This window comes from Sapajus apella, unplaced genomic scaffold (assembly GCF_009761245.1).
Source record: "Sapajus apella isolate SASKATOON/1434 unplaced genomic scaffold, GSC_monkey_1.0 scaffold86, whole genome shotgun sequence".
Lineage (NCBI taxonomy): Eukaryota > Metazoa > Chordata > Mammalia > Primates > Cebidae > Sapajus > Sapajus apella.
The window spans coordinates 4,720,702-4,742,675 of NW_022437026.1; the positions used below are offsets into that span (position 1 = coordinate 4,720,702).

General features: G+C 46.3%; 2 long non-coding RNA genes across 2 annotated transcripts; one reads left to right on the top strand and one right to left on the bottom strand.

Moving 5' to 3' along the window:
- The first annotated feature begins 269 nt into the window (after positions 1-269).
- On the top strand, positions 270-18,654 carry LOC116534229. The gene is made up of 3 exons (XR_004261636.1): positions 270-372; positions 12,007-12,123; positions 16,088-18,654. It is a non-coding gene; the product is annotated as an uncharacterized LOC116534229 (long non-coding RNA).
- Positions 5,803-20,261, bottom strand: LOC116534230. The gene is made up of 3 exons (XR_004261637.1): positions 20,250-20,261; positions 16,655-16,659; positions 5,803-5,957 (listed from the first exon to the last, which is right to left on the bottom strand). It is a non-coding gene; the product is annotated as an uncharacterized LOC116534230 (long non-coding RNA).
- Positions 20,262-21,974: the final 1,713 nt, after the last annotated feature.

A 21,974-nucleotide genomic window follows, 5' to 3' on the forward strand; every position in this document is an offset into this window, starting at 1 on the left:
GAAAAAGTGGTGAGGATGCTGAGAAGCCAGGACACAATTGCCCTAGGGCACTAATTGCAGCTCCAGCTGCAGGAGGCCCTGTGATCTTCCCACTTGCTGCTCAGTACACTGCATAATGGGCATTTAGTTATGGGATCTAAACTAAGCCCGAATCTTATTCTGCACAAGGGAATAATCACATCATAAGCTGGAAGGAAGGACTATGCTGTGCTGATTAGACCAAGGCAGTGAATAGTTCTGGCTGATTTTTTTCTGTTCCTATTGCTGACCGATGGCACAGTTCAGGCCAATTAGGAAACATCTGCTTACCTATCAGTGAACTGATGTAATGACCTCATACAGCATGGCTTTAGGGTATGCTGGACTTCCCAGGTGAGCCCTCCTTCCCTTAACAACTGGGACAATTTAATGACATTTTACTGTGCCAGCCTGTTTATGGATTACCTATTTAATCCTCACAGTAACCCTAATATTAGATACCATTATGATTCCTGTTTTGCAAAGGAAGAAACAGAAGCTCAGAGAAGGTAAGTTACTTACCCAAGGTCACACAGCTAATAAATATGGAACTAGGACTGAATCAAGCACTGTGACTTCTGAGCCCACACTCCTAGCCATTGAGGCAAATTGCCTCTTATTCCCATGGGGAGGTGACTTGGGCAGGAGTTCTAACACTTGTTACAATTTGTAGTCATGTTGTTCATTCTTTTTGCAGTTCATTAGATTATAAGCTCCATGAGGTCAGGGAACAGGCAGACTTGTTCACCACTGAGCCCCCAGAGCCTAGCACCTCTTAGCACATAGTAGATGTTTCATTCACATTTTGGGCTAAGTGAATAGCTCTGGACCAGGGCATATAGCCTATTTAGTGTTTTGACGATTACACGGACAGGAGAGGCCAATGTTACAGGCCATTCGCTGGGTCTGAATTGTTCAGTTATGTGAACTCTCTGGGCTCTAGGGAGTGGGCTCCGGGGGGACTCACCAGTTGTTCCTTTTTTTGCCCTCCCATCTCCTATAGCATGCCCTCATCCCATGATTTATTTATTTGATAGCTCTTTCATGAGCACCTATTATGTGCCAGACGCTGTTCCAGGTAGTTCACTGGAACAAAGCAGATAAAAATGCCTTCCAATACAGAGCTTGTAATCCACTGGAAGGGAAAACCATGAGCAATAAATTGGCAAAATGCACAGTGTGTACAATGGAATACGTGCTTAGGAAGGTCGATATAAAGGGTCAGGGAAGCGGGTGGCCAGTAAAGGCCTCATTAAGAAGGTGGCATTTGACAAAAGGCTAGAAGGAAGTCAGCCATGCAAATGCCTCAGGGAGAGGGAACAGCCAGCACAAATGCCCTGGGGCAAAATCACCACACTGTGTGTGGGAGGAGCGGAGCAGTGGGGAGGTCACTGGAGAGATGGGAGTGATGGGAGAAGGGTTTGGAGAAGCGACCAGAGCCAGGCTGTGTGCAGCCTTGGAGGTCATAGCAACTAAAGCCCTTGGCTTTAATTCTGAGTGGAATGCAAAGCCACTAGAGGATTTGGGCAGAGGAGGGATGTGATCTGACTTTCCATGTTATCCTGTACCACAGCTATTTGCGTATCTGTCTCCCTCTCTAGACTCTGAGGTTCTGAACACCGGGACCATTCCCATTGCCAAGCACAGTAATGGTACATGGTAGATGTTTCAATACGTGGCCATCAAATGAATGAGCACATGAAAAATGCAGAACCAAGTGCAGAATGAAACCAACTGAATGAGGGTGCAGATGGGGACCCAGAGGGCAGATGAATGCACTCTGAATTGATGAATGAAGGATATTTAATGGAGCAGATACCTTTTAATCTAGGACTAGAAGGAAGAGAAGCCTATCCACAGATGGAGAGGGAGGGAGAAGGATATTGCTCCTGAAGGAACAGGAGCGAAGGGTTGGAGGCTTGAAAGTGCAGGGCAAATTAAGAAAACACAAAATAATAGACAAATGTTTCTGGTATGCAGGATGAGGGGAGGCACACGGTACCATCAGAGGCCAGAATTACAACATAATATTTGTAGTGCTGGCCGAGCAGTCAGGCAAGAGAAAGAAATAAAGCGTATTCATATAGGAAGAGAGGAAGTTAAATTATCTCTGTTTGCAGATGACATGATTCTGCATCTAAAAAACCTAATAGTCTCAGCTCAAAAGCTTCTTAAGCTGATAAGCAACTTCAGCAGAGTCTCAGGATATAAAATCAATGTGCAAAAAGTGCTAGCATTCTTATACATCAAAAACAGGCAAGTGGAGAGCCCAATCACGAATGAACTCCCATTCACAATTGCTATAAAAAGAATAAAATATCTAGGAATGCAGCTCACAAAGGAAGTGAAGGATCTCTTCAAGAAGAGCTACAAACAAAATGGAAAAATATTTCATACTCATGGATAGGAAGAATCAATATCATGAAAATGTCACAAAGTAATTTATAGATTCAATGCTATTCCCATTAAATTATCATTGACATTCTTCACAGAATTAGAAAAAAACTGTTTTAAAATTCATATGAAACCAAAAATGAGCCCAAAATAGCTAAGACAATCTGAAGCAAAAAGAACAAAGTTAGAGACATCATGCTCCCCAACTTCAAACTATACCACAAAGCTATAGTAATCAAAACAGCATGGTACTGGTACAAGAGCAAACCCATAGAGCAATGGAACAGAATAAAGAATTCAGAAATAAGATTGTGCACCTACAACCAATTGTTCTTTTACAAACCTGGCAAAAACAAGCAATGGGGGAAGGATTTTCTATTTAGTAAATGGTGCTGGGAGAACTGGCTAGCCATATGCCAAAAATTGAAACTGGACCCTTTTCTTACATCATATAAAAAAATTAACTCAAGATGGATTAAACACTTAAATGTAAAACCCAAAACTATGAAAATTGTAGAAGAGAATCTAGGCAATACCATACAGGAAATAGGCATGAGCAAAAATTTCATTATAAAAATGCCAAAAACAATAGCAACAAAAGCAACAATTGCCAAATGGGATCTAATTAAACTAAAGAGCTTCTGCATAGCAAAAGAAACTATCATCATAGTGAGCAGACATCCTACAGAATGGGAAAAAATATTTGCAATCTATCCATCTAACAAAGGTCTAATATTCATAGTCTATAAAGAACTTAAACAAATTTACAAGAATAAAACAAACAACCCCATTAAAAAGTGGGCAAAGAACACGAACAGACACTTCTCAAAAGAAGGCATACATCCGGCCAACAAATATATTTAAAAAAAGCTCAACACTTCTGAGCTTCTGTGGTACCATCACAATGAGATACCATCTCATGCCAGTCAGAATGCCTCTTATTAAAACAATAAATGCTGGCAAGGTTGTGGATAAAAAGGAATACTTTTACACTGTTGGTGGAGTGTAAATTAGTTCAACCATTGTGGAAGATAGTGTGGTGATTTCTCAAAGATCTAGAGGCAGAGATACCATTTGACCCAGCAATCCCATTACCAGGTATATACCTGAAAGAACATAAATCATTCTGTTACAAAGATACATGCACATATATGTTCATTGCAGCACTATTCGCTCTAGCAAAGACATGGAATTGACCTAAATGCCCATGAATGATAGACTGGATAAAGAAAATGTGGTACAAGACACCATGGAATACTATGCAGCCTAAAAAAAAATGAGATAATGTCCTTTGCAGGGACATGGAAGGAGGTGGAAGCCATTTTCCTCAGCAAACTAACACAGGAACAGAAAACCAGACATTGCATGTTGTCCCTTATAACTGGGAGCTGCATGATGAGAAGACATGGACACATGAGGAGAACAGCACACGCCAGAACCTGTTGGAGGTGTGGGGGGAAGGAGAGCATCAGGAAGCTGGTCTTAATACCTAGGTGATGGGATGATCTGTGCGGCAAATCACCAGAACACGTGTTTAACAATGTAACAAACCTGCCCATCCTGCACGTGTACCCCTGAACTTAAAATAAAAGTTGAAGAAAAATAAAAAGAATCCAACATCTAGGAATTTCTCTGAAAAAAAAAAATACACATAGAATAAATAGGATAAAGATGTTTATCATAATAATATTTATGATAACAGAGAAACGCAGTCTTTAGGCCTGGCACGGTGGCTAACACCTGTAATCCCAGCACTTTGGGAGGCTGAGGCGGGTGGATCAGTTGAGCTCAGGAGATCGGAACCAGCCTGGCCAATATGGTGAAACCCCATCTCTACTAAAAATACATAAATTAGCCAGATGTGGTGGCTACTTGGGAGGCTGAGGCAGTAGAATTTCTTGAACCCGGGAGGCAGAAGTTGCAGTGAGTCGAGATCATGCCACTGCACTCCAGCCTGGGCAACAGAATGAGACTCTGTCTCAAAAAAAAAAAAAAAAAAAAGAAAAGAAAAAAAGAAAAAAAAGAAATGCAGTCTTTAAAAGTTGCTATTTTGGGGATATCTGATGACATGAAAACATATTCATAATTTTTAAAACTTAAAAATATTATGAAATATTTTCTGTAGAAAATCATAGGAAATAAACATCCATAGGCCCTTTAGCCAAATTCAACAATTGTTGACACTTTGTCGTATTTACTTCAGGATGTTTGAAGAGATGAAAGACTAGAGACACATTTGAGGCCTCTTTTGTACTCCTCTTCCCTGCCTTCCCACTGATCATTATTTTTCTGAAATTGGCATGCAGACTTCCTGTTCAGAAGTTATACTCCAGCTACACATAAGTATTTCCATAAAATATACAGCATTTTTATAATTTACGAAAATTTTAGCTTCCTTCAGTGTGCTGTTTTCATTCAACACAATTTCCAAGATTTTACCCACTTTGATATATGTAGATAAAATCATTTTTTTTGCTATATGTAGAATTCTAACTACACAAACATATTTAATACACTTTTAAAACTTAATTGTAATGGCTCAATGAGTTATCTCTAAGTGAGCATAGTCATGTAGCTACCACCCAGGTCGGGAAGTAGAACATTATAGACTATCACCTGTTCCCCAGAAACTCTCCATTATGCTCATTTGTAACAATTATCCTTTTTCCCCACCAAAGTAGCCACTGTCATGATTTCTAATAACATCAATTTGTCTGTTTTTGAAGATTATATGGTAGGAATCATGTGGTGCTCTACATCTGCCAATCAGTTCAATCATTAATTAAGTTTTTCAGTTCTTCCCTTTCCTTATTGATTTTATTGGGTCCATTATCAATGATTGAGAGAGATGTATTAAACTCTCCCACTATGGGTATGAATTTGTTGTTTCTCCTTTTAATTTTGTCAATTTTTTTCTTAAAATATATTAAAACTATGTTGTGGCATGCATATCATTGTGATAGCTTTCTGGTGAATTGACCAGATGATTATGAAATGCTCCTCTTTATCCTGAGTAATGTTTTTGCCTTAAAGTCTATTTTTTCCTCTGTTAGGTTCGCCATAGCAGTTTGCATTTGGTTAGCCTTTGAATATCTTTTCCACTCTTAGATTTATGAAGTATATTATTCCATTCTCATGCTTCTAATAAAAACATAACCAAGACTGGGTAATTTATAAAGGAAAAGGTTTAATTAAGTCACGGTTCACCATGGCTGGGGAGGCCTCAGAAAGTTTACAATCATGGCAGAAGGGGAAGCAACATATCCTTATTCACATGGTGGCAGGAAGAAGTGTTGAGCAAAGGGGGAAAAGCCCCTTATAAAACTATCAGATCTTGTGAGAACTCACTCACTATAACAAGAACAGCATGAGGGTAACAGCCCTCATGATTCAATTACCTCCCACCAGGTCCCTCCATGACACATGAGGATTATGGGAATTACAATTCAAGATGTGATTTGGGTGGGGACACAGACTAACCATGTAATTTCACCCCTGGCCCCTTCCATATCTCATGTCTTCACATTTCAAAACACAATCATGCCCTTCTAACAGTCCCCCAAATCTCAACAATCTCCCCAATATCTTAACTCATTCCAGCACTAACTCAACAGTCCAAATCCAAAGTCTCAGGATTTGAGGCAAGCCAAGTACCTTCCACCTATAAAATCCAAAGAAAGTTAGTTACTTCCTACATACAATGGGTACAGGCACTAGGTAAATATACCTGTTCCAAATGGAAGAAATTGGCCAACAAAGGGGTTACAGGCCTCATGCAAGTCTGAAATCCAGTAGGGCAGTCATTAAACTTTAAAGTTCCAAAATGATCTGTGACTCCATGTCTCATATGCAGGTCATGTCTAATATCGAGGTCATGTCTATGTAAGAGGTGGGCTCCCGTAGCCTTGGGAAACTCCACTCCTGGAGCTTTACAGGGTACAGGTGCTTTCATGGCTGGCATCGAGTGTCTGTGGTTTTTCCAGGAACACTGTAAGCTATTGATGGAGCTACCATTGTGAGGTCTGGAGGACGGTGGCCCTCTTCTCATAGCTCCACCAGGCAGTGACCAAGCCATGTCATGGGGACTTGATGTGGGGGCTCTGACCCCCCATTTTCCTTCTGCTCGGCCCCTACCAGAGGTTCTCCATGAGAGCTCCACCCCAGCAGCAGACTTCTGCCTGGACATTCCGGCATTTCCATACATCTCTGAAATCTAGGCAGAGGTTCCCAAGCCTCCATTCTTCCACACACCCACAGGACCAACACCACCTGGAAGTTGCCAAGGCTTGGGACTTGCACCTTCCGAAGTTCCTTTTAGCCATGGCTGGAGCAGCTGGGATGCAGGGAACCAAGTTCTGGGGCTACACACACCAGGGGGGCTCTGAATCTGGCCCACAAAACCATTTTTCCCCTTTTGGCCTCCAGGCTTGTGGTAGGAGGGGCTGCTGTGAAGGTCTCTGACAAGCCCTGGAGACATTTTCCTCATTGTGTTGTTGATTAACATTTGGCTTCTCTTTATTTATGCAGGGTGTGGTGGCTCTGGTTTGAAGTAGTATAGCCCCCTGCAGCTTCCTCAGCTGCAGTCAATGTCATGGATGATTGCGAGTGCCTCAGTAGTCTAGGCTGCAGAAGTTTGTGGCAGCAGTGTATGCTGTTCTTAGCAGCAAGAGCTTTTGGGGTTCTCCTGTTCTCATTTTATCGACAAGCGTAAGTCTCAGATGAGGGTATTCTTCTTGGTGTGGCTTAGACATGGCCCATGAGCAGCTGCAGTGGTGCTGGGTTCTAGGGTACGGGTGCTCAGGGTGGCTGTAGAGCCTAAGTCCTGGGCACAGGCTCTCACAAACCTACTGTGGCACCTGGGACTTGGGGTGAAGGTTCACTCTGTGAGGCAAGGGTGAATGCAGATGGCCCACAAAGTTGGCATCTGTGAGTCTGAGACACAGCCCAGCAGCTCAGGCCCAGCTGGATTTTAACTATGACTCTGACTCTGGGGTGAAGGGCACAGCACTGGCCCAGCTTCAGGGAAGAAGGGGTGTTGTGGAGGTTCAGGTCCAGCGAGCAGAACAAAGCTGCAATCCAGGAACTGGAGCCAATAGGTCACAGCAGCAACTCAGGCCCTGGGGAATAAGAAACCTGTAGCTGTGACTCTAGACCTTGGCATGGTGGGACATGGCAGCATCTGGGGCTCAGCAAGACAGCAAGGACCCAGGAACGGTGAAATTCAGTTGTGTCTTGGGCTTCAGGGAGCATGGAGCAGCACAGCAATAACTCTATTCCTTGAGAAGGTAGGGTGCCTCAGCAGCTCAGAATCTGGGGGGCTAGTCTAGTTCCAGGGACGCAGGCTTTCCCACTTGTTTAGCCTGCGGGGGTGGGGTGTCCCATCTCAGTCAATGCTCTGTTTTCCTGGAATGTGGGATGCCACATCAGCCCCACCCTGGGAGATACAGCTAGCTGCTCAGCTCATCCAAGGCATTTATTCCCTGAAAGGTTGGGTGCCACTTCAGCTCAGGTGCTAGGGGTGTGACTGTCCTGGGAAGATAAGGCAGGGATTCCCTGGGAGACACAGTGCCACATCAGCTTCAGCACCAGGGGGTGTGATCGCTCTGGGTAGCCAAGTCATTGTTTCTTGATTTTCCCGGAGATGGAATGCCGCTTCAGCTCAGGTAGAGAGAGGCAGGGTAGAGCAGCAACCAGGAGGGGCGGATGGAGTGGCTCTGGCTCTCTGGCAGCCTGTTACATCTGGCTACCTCCTGCTCCTGTAGCGTAGACCTTCAAGTTCTCCAAACGAATTTCTGGAATGTTCACAGAGACCCTTTTTTTCTGGAGGGTCCTAAATTCTAATCTGTCTCCTCAGCACCATAAAGTTGCCCAAAAATTTTCGGCTTGAAATTTGCGACATCTGCCCTGTGCAGTTACAGAATTTGGCAAACTTACTGAGGCAGAAACAAGCCATGTTTTTTAGACTCCTCGAGTCTCCAATTTTTATCACTTGTACCTCATGAGATTTCTTTTTTTGTTTTTTTGTTTGTTTTGAGATGGCATCTTACTGTGTTGCCCAGGCTGGAGTGCAGTGGTGCTACCACGGCTCACTGCAACCTCCACCTCCCAGATGCAAGCAATTCTTCTGCCTCAGCCTCTCAAGTAGCTGGGACTACAGGCACCCACCACCACACCTGGCTAAATTTTGTAGTTTTAGTAGAGATGGGGTTTCACCATATTGGCCAGGCAGGTCTCTAACTCCTGACCTTGTGATCTGCCCTCTTCGGGCTCCCAAAGTGTTGGGATTACAGGCGTGAGCCACCATGCCTGGCCACCTCATGAGATTTCTGAAGCTCTGAGGGTTTTTCAGTCCCCTGGCAGTGACCCACGGCCTGGCTACAGCCTTCTCAGCATTTCACTTATTCACAGAATTGAGAGAACTCTCAGCTTCCTGTCTGCAGTTCTCCCTCCCCAGAATGAAATCCTGTATGGGTCCTACTGGCTCTCAAGATCTCTGATGCCTGACGTATGCCTGGTCTCTGATGTGTAATCACATTTCTTGGGGTGTTGGTCTGCCACAGCAATCCTGGTAGCAAAAGCCCTCTAGGTTTCTCTATTTTACATTTTTGAGTTCTAAACATTGTATTTGAAAAAATAGGGGTAATCTGAGGTTCTAGGTAATGTGATTTTCCTCCAGAAAATATACAGGCTTGTTTCTGACTGTTAGCTAGTCTGAGGGCAGGCCACCTTAATTCAGCCAGGAATGGGCATGCTTTGAGGCTTGGCTTTAGTCTTTGGAGGGCTGGTTTACTCTTGTGACTAGAGCATAGCCCTTTGGGGTCCCAGCTGGATGCCTGGGGTGTTTGCCAGGCTCCCTCCTCCCTGGCAGAGCCTGCCCTCCATTTTGGTCACAGCAGCTTGACAAGGCCAGTAAAAGCTCATTCACTGCTCAGCTCCTGATCCTCAGTCACTCTTCTTGCCTATGGAGTCTACCTGTTGCTTTGAGGGGTGGAGAGGCCTCAACTTCTGGGTTCATTTCTCTTGATTTCCTTCCTCTTTCAGATTGTAGCACTACCAAATTTCATTGTCTTGATCATCTTTCAGTTCAAACAAATATTGTTGTATGTTGCCCAGTTTTTCTAGTTCTCCAGGGAGTCAAATTCAGCACCAACCTAGCCAGTGCATACTGGAGGTAGAACTCTCAACAACACAACATTTTTCGTGGGAAAAAAACCTAGCCGGGCGCGGTGGCTCACGCCTGTAATCCCAGCACTTTGGGAAGCCGAGGCGGGTGGATCACAAGGACGGGGGATCGAGATCAACCTGGTCAACATGGTGAAACCCGATCTCTACTAAAGATACAAAAAATTAGCTGGGCATGGTGGCGCGTGCCTGTAGTCCCAGCTACTCAGGAGGCTGAGGCAGGAGAATTGCCTGAACCCAGGAGGCGGAGGTTGTGGTGAGCCGAGATCGCACCATTGCACTCCAGCCTGGGTAACAAGAGCGAAACTCCGTCTCAAAAAAAAAAACAAAAAAAAACCAAAAAAATCCTGTATGTGCTGTATGGTACAAGCTTGGTTAAAACTAAAGGCATGTAATATGTGCTATGGTTTGTGTGTTTCCCCAGATTTCATGTTTTTGAAACTTGATCCCTGAATTCACATGTAGATGATATTTGCAGGTGGGGCCTTTGGGAGATAACTAGGACTAGACAAGGTCGTCTTATCTAAGGGGTCAAGGGGCCCCACGGTGGAACTGGTGGGTCAATAAGAGGAGAAAGAGACCTGAGTTGTCATGCCCTTGTCCTCTCGCCATGCTGTGAGGCAGGAAGGAGGCACTCACAAGATGCCAGCACCTTCATATTAGACTTCCCGGACTCCAGAACTTAAGAAATGAATTTATTTTCTTTATAAATGAGACCCAGTCTCAGGTATTCATTTACAGCAACAGAAAATGGACTAAGACAATACATTTGTACAGTCAGCCCTCCCTAACCATGGGCTCCTCGTTGGTGGGTTCAACACATCAAAGATTAAAGATAGAGTCACGCACTGCTTAAAAATGGGGATATATTCTGAGAATTGTGTTGCTGGGTGATTTTGTTGTTGTACAAACATAGAGTGTATTCACACAAAGCTAGATACTATAACCAACCGCCCACCTAGGCTACCCCTACTGCTCCTAAGCTACAAACCTCTACAGCATGTTACTGTTCTTAGTACTGTGGGCAATTGTAACACAGTGGTAAGTATTTGGGTATCAAAACATGAGAAAGGCACAGTGAAAATATGGTATAAAAGATTAAAAATTGTGCACCTGTATAGGGCACTTACCATGAATGGATCTTGCAGAACTGGAAGTTACTCGGAGTCAGGGAGTGAGTGGTGAGTGAATGTGAAGGCCTAGAGCTACTGTGAGCGGTGTAAACCCTGTACACTTAGGCTACATTAAGTTTATAAAAAATGGTTTTCTTTCTCCAGTAAAAAATTAACTTTAGCTCACTGTTACTTTTGACTTTATAAACTTGAAATTCTTAAAAACTTTTTGACTCTTCTGTAATATCACTTAGCTTAAAACACAAACACACTGTACAGCTGTACAAAAATATTTTCTTTCTTTGTATCTCATTCTCTAATCTTTTTCTATTTAAAAATTCTTTATTTATTTTCTTCTTAAACCTTTTTATTAAAAACCAAGATGCTGATATGGTTTGGCAGTGTCCCCACCCAACTGCAATAATCCCCATGAACTGAATTGTAATAATCCTCTTGAATTTTGTAATAATCTTGAATCGTGATCATCCCCACGTATCAAGGGTGGGGCCAAGTGGAGATAATTGAATCATGGATGCAGTTCCCATATACTGTTCTCATGGTAGCCAATGAGTCTCACAAGATCTGATGGTTTTATATATGGGAGTTCTCCTGGACCAGCTCTCTTGCCTGCTGCCATGTAGGACGTGTCTTGCTCCTCCTTTGCTTTCTGCCATGATCATGAAGGCTTCCCAGCAACATGGAACCGTGAGTCAATTAAACCTCTTTCCTTGATAAATCACCCAGTCCTGGGTATGTCTTTATTAGCAGTGTGAGAACAAATGAATACAGATGCAAACATACACACAAGCCTAGGCCTACAGAGGGTCAGGAGCATCAACATCACTGCCTTCAGCTTCCACATCTTGTCCCACTGGAAGGTCTTCAGCGGCAGTAACATGCACTGAGCTGTTATCTCCTATGATAACAATGCCTTCTTCTGGAATGCCTCCAGGACTACCACAAGCCTGTGAGTAATGCATTGTGCCACGATGTTACAATGGCTAAATGTCACTAGGAGACAGGAATTATTCAGCTCCATTATAATCTTGTGGGACTACCATTCCATATGCAGTTTGTCACTGACTAAAATGTCATTATGTGGTATTTGTCTGTATTCGGGAAAAAAAAAAATACAAATTAAAAATACAGTGTAACAACGATTTACATAAAATTAACATTATATTATATACATAATCTAGAGATGATTTAAAGCATACGGGAAGATGTGTGTAGGTTATATGCAAATACAACACCGTTTTATATAACGGACTTGAAGAATGACAAATTTTGGTCTTCACAGGTGTCCTGGAACCAGTTCTTCCACGGATACAGAGGGATGACTGATTTATGTATAGAAAGACCAAAAAGACATAGGCCAAATTGTTAGTGGTGATTCTTTTGAATGATTGGAATACAGGTGAGTTATTTATTGTCTCTGTGCTTCTTGTATTTTCCAAGTTTTCTATCATAAATATAGCTATTTTTGTATTTAAAATGCTAATTTTATAAGTGATGACTACCAGGAAATAGCAGGCAGAAAAGAGAAGAAGGCTGGAGAAAAAGGTGATAATATGGAAATAACAAACCTGGCTTCTTCCTGCTGCACTCCCCAACAGTCTCACAGCACTCCTGACTCCAGATGTGTGGGGGTTTCTCCCCATCAACAAGCAAGCCATCCTCCAGCAGGGACACCAGCTGGTGTCCTCTGGTTCATTTCAATTCCGGCACCATCTGAGACGGGATAATTCCCTTGACCTTGACCCTCTTCATGGGAGGGAATTGGAGTGGCTTGTTTCACTCAGCCTGACAGTGGCCCCTTTTCTTGAGAGGGAGCCTGCAAGCAAGTGTGGGAACCCAAGCGAATGGAATGATGGAACCAGCTGGTTGCTCCTCTCTGGCTGGAGCAGACTCTGTTGAGGTCCTGCAGCAGCATCCAAGCCCCTGCTCTCTCAGTATCTGGGTTCTTGTCTGGCATCCAAAATCAGGTCACACACAGAGATTGGAGGGTAGTGTATGCAGAGGATGATACTAGGTGATAGAAGAGGCTCTTGGTGGGATGGGGAGTTGAAAAGGGGATAGTGTGGGAAGCAGGCGATCTTTCCCTGAAGCCGTACCATCTGAAGTTAGCCAAGTCTATCCATAGTCTCTGACGCTCAGTTCCATCTCTGCTCACCGCTCAGCCACTTGTATCTCTGCTGCTCAGTCACTTGTTGCTCCACCAGCTGAAGTCTTTTTATTGGTACAGGATTTGGGCATGGCAGGCCAAAATAGCAACATTTGGGCGGAAAAACAGAGTCATCTCTTTCACTTAGGGCTGAAGTTCCAGGCTTACGGGTAGGGTTTTGCCATCCCCCATTTCTGATGCCAACCCAAGTTGGTTTACCTGTGCTTCTGACCCATTGGCTATACATTGGGGTTCCCTCAGCCCCCTCCTTAGGTCTGCTTAATTTGCTGGAGTGGCTCACAGAACTCAGGGAAACACTTACTAACATTTGCCAGTGTATTGTAAAGGCTATCACGAAGGATACAGATGAAGAGAAGCATGGGGTGAGGCATAGGGAAGGGGCACAGAGCTTCCACGCCTTTCCTGGGTGCTACCCTCCAGGTGTCTCCACCTGTTCAGCTTTCTGGAAGCTCCCCAAACCCAGTCCAGTTGTGTTTTGATGCAGGCTTCATTACATAGGCCTGACTGACTAAATCATTGGCCATTGGTGATCAATTTAACCTTCGGCCCCTCTCCCTTCCCTAGAGGTCATGAGGTGGGGCTGAAAGTCCCAACCCTCTAATCCTGCCAAGGTCTGAGTGACCAGCCCCATCCTGAAGCTACCTAGGGGCTGCCAGCCACCAGTCAATCATTAGCATACAAAAGTACATCACTTTGGAGATTTGCAGAATTTTAGGAATTGTATGTCAGGAAACTGGAGGAAGATCAACTAGATATTTCACAATATCACAGTACACCAGAAACTGAAAAATTAGATCTCCCATGAGACCTGTAGAACAGTGGAGGAAGGAAGGTGGGGCTACAGAAAGATGATTGCAAAATAACACCCAAGAGCTGGGAAGGACTCAGTACATCTTCTCCAAACCCCTCACTGTCATTGTATGCACGCAGACACAGAGGCTCCTGAGGCCGCGTGGCTTGCCATCAAGTGAGTCACAGTGCTGGGTCAGGAGCCAGGTCTCCCAAATCCCAGGCTAGTGCTCTTTCCAGAGGCGCTTGTGGAGTCAATGTGGGCTGGGGTAATCACAAGTCTCTCCCCACAGAACTGGGACAATAGGGGCTAGGGCTGCTCGTGCAGGGTCACCTGATCTAGCTGGACCTTCTCAGGTAGAGGAATCGCCAGAGCCATGGCTGTCGGTGGGAGGCCCTCCGTTTTGCTGGTGAGAGATGAGCTTCAACAGGGATGGCAGTGTCTATAAGATGCCTTTCTAGCATAGCACTCAAAAGCTTCCTCGGCCTGTCTAGGTCTTCTCACTGAGTTATGATCTTACTGCCCCCAAAGATGTTTGTGTCTTTGCTATCCCCTATCAAGAGATTTTTTTCCACTCCCTCTCTCATACCTGAAATCTACCTACCCCTCCAGGTGTAATTCTAATTCTCACCATCTTCCGCTAGTGGAGCCGGAGTCTCTCATTTGGAGAGGATCCTCTAGGCTTTGCATTTTTCTTTGGCTGGTGTCAGTCTTCTTACAGAGATGCTAAAGTTTGGAAGGCAGGAATCAGTTCTCCTGTTTGGTGGTATGCTCCCAGGCATGGAGGAAAATGTCTTGCATGAGGCAGGCACTAAGCAGACGCTTGTGGGGTGACTTGTGGGGTGCTGGGAGGAAATGTGTGAGAGACTGGGGGACATCTAGAAGGAGCTGACAGAGGATTTTGAAGAGAAGTAGACAGCACAGAGCTCTTTACAGGAGCCCGTCAGAGGCTTTCTGGGGCCTGCTTTTCATCCCTTGCTTCTGGTGTCAGTTTCAGAAAGAATTAGGACCCTGAGTCAGGAGGGAGCAGACACTGGAAGGAGAAAAACGAGCAGTGCTGTTGAGTAAAGACAATGTCAGGAGGAAGCACTGTAGTGGAAACCCGAGTCTGGAGATATCTGAAACTGCCCGGACAGAGATTGGGCTGATGCAGGTTAAAGCACGTTTTCTCAGACGCGGGGCAGGCTGGCCTTGAGAACAAAGAACTGGAACATGAGTTTGGGCAGAGAACACACAGTGTGTGAGATTTTTGGTGGCAAATAATGATAAGCCAATGTGCTTGGCTTTGGAAAGAGGGGCAACTTCCAGTTCAGTAGAGAGAAACTTAGCGAACTATTATATTGATCTGAAGCCAGAGTTTTTCAGGTTTTCGATGACTTCCATTACGTGCCTGAGCAGAGGTGTGTAATAGAATGGGGAAGCCAAGGAATATTTATAAACCAAGGATGTTTGAATGAGAAATGTGGAGTTCGTAAATTTTGAGTTCTCTTGGTTGCCACACAGAGGCTTATTTGGGGGAGAGGATTTGAAGTCTATCATATGAGAATCAGCTGCTGTTGTGATCACATTTCAGATAGCAACACAGGGATGGAGTGAGAGAACGAATCTTGGCTTCACCCTGGCTGGGGGATTTTGGTGGATTCTCAGAGGCTGGGCTCAAAGGAATCAATTTGTGGAAAAGGGAGCCATGCAACATGAATTAATTCAAGGAATTATTGAGAATGCAGAGGAGCATCAGCTCTCATGTTATTTGCAAAACAATGAGGGCCCTGTGGGTTTTGGAAGTAGCTTTTAAAAGGTATCCAAAGCATCTCATGCTGGCAATGTGTTTGGGGAGGGTGAGGAAGAGGAGCTGGGTAGGGCAGGTACTTTATGTATCACCGAAGTAGTGTAATATAATTTAAAAAGGGTTGGTAATTTGACCCCAGCTTAAAATATGACCTGTACGCAGGAACTCAGGTCCTGAAACTTCACCATCAGGTCTTCATTCCATGTCATCACTTACACTTCATTCCAGTGACGTTACGGGATTATTTTTCCCATTATATAAGGGACTTTGAATGGCACCGGGGAAGAGAAGAGGTGAAAAAGAGACAGAAATCCCATGCACTTGACTTGTTTTGCCTTGAGAGTGACCTTGAGTGTGCTGTATCTTCAGAGAGGCTTTATTTGAAGCCACCTGCCTGGCCTCATATCCCGGATCTTCTCCTTACCAGCTGGGGAACTTGGGACCAGTTACTTAACCTGTTTGTACTTGGATTTCCCCATTGGTAAAAGGAAGAAAAATGATCGCACCTACTTCATAGGTTGTGAGGATTAAATGAGTTAATGCATGCAAGATACTTAGAACAGCTCCTGGCACATAGTAAGCACTCAATAAACATTTTGTATCATTCTTACTTTCAGGATGGCGGCATCTGCTGTTCTGAAAGATTTTCCCATCTAGGCTCCAGCCAAGTGCAGGAAAGTTCAAGGCGGAAGCTGCCTGGTGAAGCAGACATTTCTGAGTTCTCCATTTCGCAACTGCAAGCACCTTGAAAGGTTCTTCAGCCCTTTCCTTAGCAACCTTCACAGCTTATTCTAAGCCTCGTGTTTAAGAACTTGGAATTGCTAAGTGTTTTAGAGGCAGTTTTTTGCTTAAAGAGAAAAACTGGCATGGCCTGAGTGTGGCTGAGGCAAACGCTTCTGGCAGGACAGTGCCAGTCTTGGTTCTCCTTATTCATTGATGAGCTTCTGCTCCACATGGGTGATGGGAGGGGCTGGTCCTACCCTCCAAGCTGGTTCAGCTGACAGCTGCGAATGCCAGTGCTCTTGCCAACCATCAGAAAGGCTTGAAACTGATGCTGCGAGGGGCATCCTGCAGTAATACCCCCCATCCTGTGGCTCCAGGCCCACTGTGTGTGTGGAGGCGGGGATCATTCTAGTTGTGAGCTTTGACTCTAGCTACCTCACTCTGCTTCACTGGGTTCCAACTTCCCCTCCCCACCTGAGATGCTCTGCCAGTTTCTCTTTCAGGTCATGGCTGGAGCAGACCCAGCAAAGCAGTGTCTCCTGTGGCTTTTGCCTCCTCTGGAGGAAGGGTGGGTGGGGCTGGGCTGGTTGTTTGAAGAGGAAAAGGATGAGGGAGTGTTGGGGAACAGGTGTGCAGAAATGGTGAAGTGGCATGGAAGATGGAGGATTTAAATGTTAAAGGGTGGGCAGAAAATGTACCAGGATATTTTGAGGGCTAAATTTGTTCTGGAAGTTAAATGCATAGAATGCGATGAATCAGAGGAACAAGAGCCACTTAAGATTTTTAAAGCCGTTGGGTTGCCCAGGCGATACACAGGCGTTTTGTGGATGGTTTGCTATTAGCAGTAAACATTTACATAGCACTTCACCTCCTCAAATATTCATCCATAAAACCCTGGAATGGCAGTGACAGCCGGGAAACGAAGACTCAGGGAGGATTCGCTCAAGGTCACAAAGCTGGTTTGCAGCGGAGCCGACCGGAGAGCCTAGGTGCCTTGGCTTTGTGCCGCCACCTGCCAGGGGTGTCCGCCTTGTCTGGATAACTTGCTTTGCAATACCCAGTGAGGAAGGTGATTGGCTACAGCCTTCAGCTGGAGGAACAGAGAGGCGGGAAGCGGAGGGATCTGTTGACCAATCAGAAGGCTGTATTTGACCTAGCTGCTTCCAGACCGACCTCCTGAGCCCTTGAACCCTGAAGCTGCATGCTTTCTTTGACCTGCTCATCTACCAGGGATGTCTCTCTTGGAGAATGACACTGCTGGGCTCCCAGCTTCCCAGGCAGCTTGACTTCTCCCCTTTGTTTCCTCACCACCCACCCCATGCCGCATCAATCACCATGACCTTGAATTCCATCTGTTTGGTATTTGAGTCACTCACTTTTCCTCATCCCCACAATGACTCTCCATCTACCACACAGCCTACTAATTATCCTCTTCACCTCCACTCTTTGCTCCTTCCTATCCATTCTACTTCCAAAAACCTAAGCAGACCACTCTCCTGCTGAAAACCCTTCCGGGGCTCTCGATGGCCTCAGGTGAAATGAAGCCCAGACACCTCATCACAAGGCTCCTGCCCCCGTTTCCTGGCATGTCCAGGGCATGGCCTCACACAGCTCCCCAGCCAGAAGGATGCTCAGTTCCCTGACTTCATCATGCTGTGAGTACGTTGCTGATGGGGCCAGAAGGAGCCAAGAAAGATCACAGGAATGGTCGGGTGGAGGGGGTGGGGTTGTTGGGGGCAGAAAGAGAGACAGAGGGAGAGGGGGAGAGAGGGAAGAGAGAGAGAAAGAAAGAGAGGGAGAGAAGGGCTGAGCCTGGCTGTCCTGAGCCATTGGTCAGTGTGGAAGAACCCACCTCATATGGGATGTTCTCAGCCCAAGAACACTGACACGAGCCTTGGAGGTGAGCATTGTCTATCACTGCAAGGCTGAAGACTCACAGCTCTTTCTCTCTTCAGACAGCTCATTCTGATTTGTTGAGCAAAGCACAGCGACCTATAACAGGCACGACATTTCTTACTGGCTGTGTGACACCGAGTGAGTCACTCAATGTAATGAAGCCATGGGCCTCAGTTTCTTCATCTGTGAAATGGGGATAATAGCTGATCTGCTGTGCAGATGTCTTTTTGTTGGTTTGTTTGGGTTGCACACCTCATGAACCCCCTTCCGTATGGGGGACCCTCATGGTATGAGCCTCCAGGGTGGAGTGGACGGTGTCCTACTGAGAAGCTGGAAAAACCGGATGCTGTGACAGCCTGCCAGCAGTGAGAGAGTGAGGCGCTCATGCCTAGGTCTTTGTATCTTGAGAGAAATGCAAAGATGCAGGGCCTGTTGAGAATCATTCCAGTAGAGGCAGTGGGTTTGGGAGGGTGGCAGTGACAATGACCATGGGGGCGGTCACCACGGTGTCCAGCTCAGTCTCTTGCTGCAGCAGGAACTTCTTCTTTCTTCCATGCTTTCTAGTCATGCCAGAAAACAGCCTGAGTTCCTTCCAGTACGTTCCATCTGTGCTCTTATTGACCAGAGTCCACTTCTATAGATAGATGAGACCGACTCTTGACTCAGATACTCACCTACTCACAGGGCAGTGAGGGAGGAGCAGAACATGTAGCTGGGGCTGCTTCAGTGAAGCCGGAGTGCAGTTCAGTGGGGAAGGACTTTGCCCTTCCTGGGATGGGAAGCACAGCATCTACGGCGTTGTTTTTGATCAAGCTGGAACCTGAGTCAAAAATCATATCAAATATTGGGCATTCCACTGGGAGCAGACGATATTGTGACTATGCTTTGGAAGGGACAGAAGAAATATAAGACTTTCTCCTTATCTTACCAATAGAGAGCCCTCCCACTCCTCCTCCTCCATGTCTTAAATTTAGCTTAAAAACATAATTGTTTTTAAAAAATGGGGAAAGGCACATGTCCATTCCCATAGATCGTTAGCATCTAGGAGCAGACATTTGTTTCTGTGCCATGCCTGTCAGGTCTCAAGTCTGGCTTTGGCAGCCTCCCAAGTCATTTTTATCTGGTAGGGCAGAAGGATAGAAGGACACTCTTGGAAGCCATGCTTCCGCCTTGGCTGCCTCTGGGGTGGACACTTTCCCACGCTAAGGTCTGGCCTTCACTTGGCAGAGCAGCAGAAGCAGATTCACTTGCTCTCTGGCCATCGCCAGCCTGCCCGGGGGGATCCAGGGGCTCATATCTGTTTGCTTAGATCCTGGGTCCTCAGGAGCTGGTGCCAGGACTGGTGGGAGACTGGGCTCCAGCCAGTTTGTCATGTTAAATGATCTGGGCCACATATAAAAGATGGGGTTTTCATATCCCGTTACCCAAGTGCTGTTGTTTTGTCCACTTTGAAAAACTTTGTGGCACAAGAGTCTGAAACGTGCCCCTGGGGACAAATAGGACTTACTGTTGAGTCCTCACCCTGGCTCCCCTCCTGGCTGACTGCCATCTCTGGGAAACAGGCACTTTGAAGATGCCATGTTTAATCACAGCATTTTGGTTTTGTTTTAATGTTTTGAAAGAGCAGGCTGTCAGGCTGACTTATGCAAAAGCAGAGCCATTAACCTCACAAAGAACTCAGAGCCTTGAGCAAGGTGATAGGGGCTGAGTCTGCTGAGGCAGTTTGCAAGTTCTCTCTCTGCTGCTGCAGAGAAAGCTCATGGCTGGGCTGCTGGCCTGCCGCAGGGGTGGGCTCCAGCCCTGGGCAACATGGCCCCAGGGGCCTCAGTGCACTCCCAGGGGCCAGCCTACATGGAGACTTCTGGTTCCAGGGGGCAGTTGGTGGGGTGGGGCCATGGGGAGAGGGCTCTGATACGGGGCACTGGAGGGGTACATGTCCACCTCAGTTAGGGAGCAGCCCAGCAGCCTGCATTTCCTTCAGCTGTTTGGGCCTCAGTTTCCTCACCTGTGAAATGATCCCTGAGTGCATTTCTAATTTAGCTTTTCCATGGTGATTGTTATTTCCCACAAGCCTCTGAGGTATCAGGTCCCTGGGCTATGGTTCTGGGGTCCAGGCCACTGACACTCTCTTTTTTATCAACCATTTCAACAGGCAAAAACTGCAGTCCCCCACGGGCCACTGGACAAATGTCCCACTATTTCATGGGAATTGCCTCTCTAGAGCTGCATGGGTTGATCTTGGTGATTAACAAGCAAAGCTGGGGTACAGCTGCCTTGTCTGACCTGGAAATTAACTGGCTGCCTGCTATGACCTAAGACCAAACTGATGAGGGGCTCACAGACAGTGTCACTATGCCCAGACATCAGACCAGCAAGGTGCAAAGCAGGGAAGGGGAGGGGGGCAATTTGATTCATTTAAAAAATCATCTATATCAAATATATTCCATTTAAACCAAGTAAGTTTATTTGACTATACACAGAGTATCAGTGAATTTAAAGGAATATGAAAATTCATATGTTTTCTTGCAAGCAAAAAGTTGGCGTTCTTGCTGGACAGAGAGGGGCTGTGAAGGGGAAGGAAGTCATAATGATGGCAGCAGGTGCTGCCATCACACCAGCTGCAGCAGGGAGGCACGGCTGGGGCTGCACACTCCATGGAGCTCCTGAGAGCCATGCCCCTCCTGAGTTGGGGCGGGAACTCCCTGGGTGCTGCTGCGGCCACCCAAACTGAGTTGCAGACCCAGACCTCCTGCTCTACGGATCAGGAAGGAGCCCCACCTTCCTGGGCAAGGCTACAGCCACCCAAACTGCGGCTGTGGATCAGAGTCTCCCAGTGCTCTTGTGGGGGGTGACAGGGGGAGGCAGGATCTGCCCTCCGGGTGCAGCTGGACCCATGGCTGCAGACCTGGGCCTTCCACTCCACAGAGCAGGCAGGAGCTGGGGACAAGTGGGAGCCCTGCCCTTCCGAGTTGGTGGGGTGGAAGCTTCCTGGGTGCACCTGTGGCCACCCTCCTGGGTGCAAGACCCAGGCATCTCTGTAGCCTGCACCCTTGGGGGCCCAGAAAGGTTCTCCACCCCACTTGCTGTTCCCTCCAGGCTCAGACCCCATTCTCAATCTCAGAGTGGGGTTGGGGCCATGCCCTAGGACCATGAATGGAAATGGGGGGCAGACAGATTCCTGGGCAGAAAAGGGTGGGTCCTGGTAAAGCCTCTCCTTCTTGACCAGGGAGGGGCTGAAGGCTGGGGGCTGGGCTGCCAGTCCCACAGACCGGGATGGGGACTTGTGGTGCCTTTTCTTCCTGCCCATGACCACCCATGGATCGGTTGGCATGCACTTCCTTCCCTCTGAGGTCGAGGTCCTCTCAAGCCCCAGGCTTAGCCAGAGCAGGGCAGAGAATGTACAGATGACAGGATGGGAAGGCCAGCTGCAGTGAGGAACTACCCTCTCCGCTGAGAGCCTCAGAGGCCTGCAGAGATGTGGGGACTACCAGCTGCAGAGAGAAGCAACCCTCTCCAGGGCCTCATCTCTGCTGAGAGCAGCAAACATCAGGGTGACCTGTCTACAGTGGGGAGCTACCCACTGTGGGTCTCCTCTAAGCTGTTTTAACACTCAAGGAAGCTCATCTTCACCTTGTTCGCCCTTCACTTGTCTGCATATCTCATTCTTCCTGGATACCTGCAAGAACTTGGGCAAAGGTGCTGCCGGTTTCTGGCCAGAAAATAGAGATGACACTCCGAAGATCTTGTAACAATGGCGGATTTGCCTGATATCTGAGAGTTCAACACCTAAGCCCATCTTCTCAAACCAGGCTTTTTTTTTTTTTTTTACTACCTAATTAGAATTTTTATTATGGATGTTAGTTGAATTTTATGCAATGCTTTCTT